At 59.4% G+C, this 2,500-nt stretch overlaps 1 pseudogene; it reads left to right on the top strand.

Moving 5' to 3' along the window:
* Positions 1-2,500, top strand: part of LOC126320802 (large subunit ribosomal RNA) — a 5,232-nt pseudogene that overhangs the window by 632 nt on the left and 2,100 nt on the right.

The following is a 2,500-nucleotide window of genomic DNA, read 5'->3' as shown; positions in this document are numbered from 1 at the left end:
CCCGCTGGGTGCCGGCCTACGGCCCGGGTGCGCAGCCTGTCCTTCCGCGGGCCTCGGTTCGCGTCTGTTGGGCAGAGCCCCGGTGTCCTGGCTGGCTGCTCGGCGGTATATCTGGAGGAGTCGATTCGCCCCTTTGGGCGCTCGGGCTCCCGGCAAGCGCGCGCGGTTCTTCCCGGATGACGGACCTACCTGGCCCGGCCCCGGACCCGCGCCGCTGTTGGCTCGGGATGCTCTCGGGCGGAATAATCGCTCCCGTCAGCGGCGCTTCAGCTTTGGACAATTTCACGACCCGTCTTGAAACACGGACCAAGGAGTCTAACATGTGCGCGAGTCATTGGGCTGTACGAAACCTAAAGGCGTAATGAAAGTGAAGGTCTCGCCTTGCGCGGGCCGAGGGAGGATGGGGCTTCCCCGCCCTTCACGGGGCGGCGGCCTCCGCACTCCCGGGGCGTCTCGTCCTCATTGCGAGGTGAGGCGCACCTAGAGCGTACACGTTGGGACCCGAAAGATGGTGAACTATGCCTGGCCAGGACGAAGTCAGGGGAAACCCTGATGGAGGTCCGTAGCGATTCTGACGTGCAAATCGATCGTCGGAGCTGGGTATAGGGGCGAAAGACTAATCGAACCATCTAGTAGCTGGTTCCCTCCGAAGTTTCCCTCAGGATAGCTGGTGCTCGTACGAGTCTCATCCGGTAAAGCGAATGATTAGAGGCCTTGGGGCCGAAACGACCTCAACCTATTCTCAAACTTTAAATGGGTGAGATCTCCGGCTTGCTTGATATGCTGAAGCCGCGAGCAAACGACTCGGATCGGAGTGCCAAGTGGGCCACTTTTGGTAAGCAGAACTGGCGCTGTGGGATGAACCAAACGCCGAGTTAAGGCGCCCGAATCGACGCTCATGGGAAACCATGAAAGGCGTTGGTTGCTTAAGACAGCAGGACGGTGGCCATGGAAGTCGGAATCCGCTAAGGAGTGTGTAACAACTCACCTGCCGAAGCAACTAGCCCTGAAAATGGATGGCGCTGAAGCGTCGTGCCTATACTCGGCCGTCAGTCTGGCAGTCATGGCCGGTCCTCGCGGCCGGCCGCGAAGCCCTGACGAGTAGGAGGGTCGCGGCGGTGGGCGCAGAAGGGTCTGGGCGTGAGCCTGCCTGGAGCCGCCGTCGGTGCAGATCTTGGTGGTAGTAGCAAATACTCCAGCGAGGCCCTGGAGGGCTGACGCGGAGAAGGGTTTCGTGTGAACAGCCGTTGCACACGAGTCAGTCGATCCTAAGCCCTAGGAGAAATCCGATGTTGATGGGGGCCGTCATAGCATGATGCACTTTGTGCTGGCCCCCGTTGGGCGAAAGGGAATCCGGTTCCTATTCCGGAACCCGGCAGCGGAACCGATATAAGTCGGGCCCCTCTTTTAGAGATGCTCGTCGGGGTAACCCAAAAGGACCCGGAGACGCCGTCGGGAGATCGGGGAAGAGTTTTCTTTTCTGCATGAGCGTTCGAGTTCCCTGGAATCCTCTAGCAGGGAGATAGGGTTTGGAACGCGAAGAGCACCGCAGTTGCGGCGGTGTCCCGATCTTCCCCTCGGACCTTGAAAATCCGGGAGAGGGCCACGTGGAGGTGTCGCGCCGGTTCGTACCCATATCCGCAGCAGGTCTCCAAGGTGAAGAGCCTCTAGTCGATAGAATAATGTAGGTAAGGGAAGTCGGCAAATTGGATCCGTAACTTCGGGATAAGGATTGGCTCTGAGGATCGGGGCGTGTCGGGCTTGGTCGGGAAGTGGGTCAGCGCTAACGTGCCGGGCCTGGGCGAGGTGAGTGCCGTAGGGGTGCCGGTAAGTGCGGGCGTTTAGCGCGGGCGTGGTCTGCTCTCGCCGTTGGTTGGCCTCGTGCTGGCCGGCGGTGCAGGATGCGCGCGCCTGCGCGGCGTTCGCGCCCCGGTGCTTCAACCTGCGTGCAGGATCCGAGCTCGGTCCCGTGCCTTGGCCTCCCACGGATCTTCCTTGCTGCGAGGCCGCGTCCGCCTTAGCGTGCTCCTCCGGGGGCGCGCGGGTGCGCGGATTCTCTTCGGCCGCCATTCAACGATCAACTCAGAACTGGCACGGACTGGGGGAATCCGACTGTCTAATTAAAACAAAGCATTGCGATGGCCCTAGCGGGTGTTGACGCAATGTGATTTCTGCCCAGTGCTCTGAATGTCAACGTGAAGAAATTCAAGCAAGCGCGGGTAAACGGCGGGAGTAACTATGACTCTCTTAAGGTAGCCAAATGCCTCGTCATCTAATTAGTGACGCGCATGAATGGATTAACGAGATTCCCGCTGTCCCTATCAGTTATTGAATCTATGGCAAGAGGAGTGGGATCACTCCACGACTGGACGGCGGGTGCATGGCTTTTTCCCAAGTGTAAGGGCACGGCTTAAGAATAAGATTATGGTGCCATCTCCAGGAGTCATTCACTTCTTGACTGGCCATGGACCGTACCCTGATTACTTATACAGGATTGGGA

This window comes from Schistocerca gregaria, unplaced genomic scaffold (assembly GCF_023897955.1).
Source record: "Schistocerca gregaria isolate iqSchGreg1 unplaced genomic scaffold, iqSchGreg1.2 ptg000746l, whole genome shotgun sequence".
Lineage (NCBI taxonomy): Eukaryota > Metazoa > Arthropoda > Insecta > Orthoptera > Acrididae > Schistocerca > Schistocerca gregaria.
Note: the sequence above shows the minus strand (reverse complement) of the source record. Positions and strands in the feature narration are given on the sequence as shown.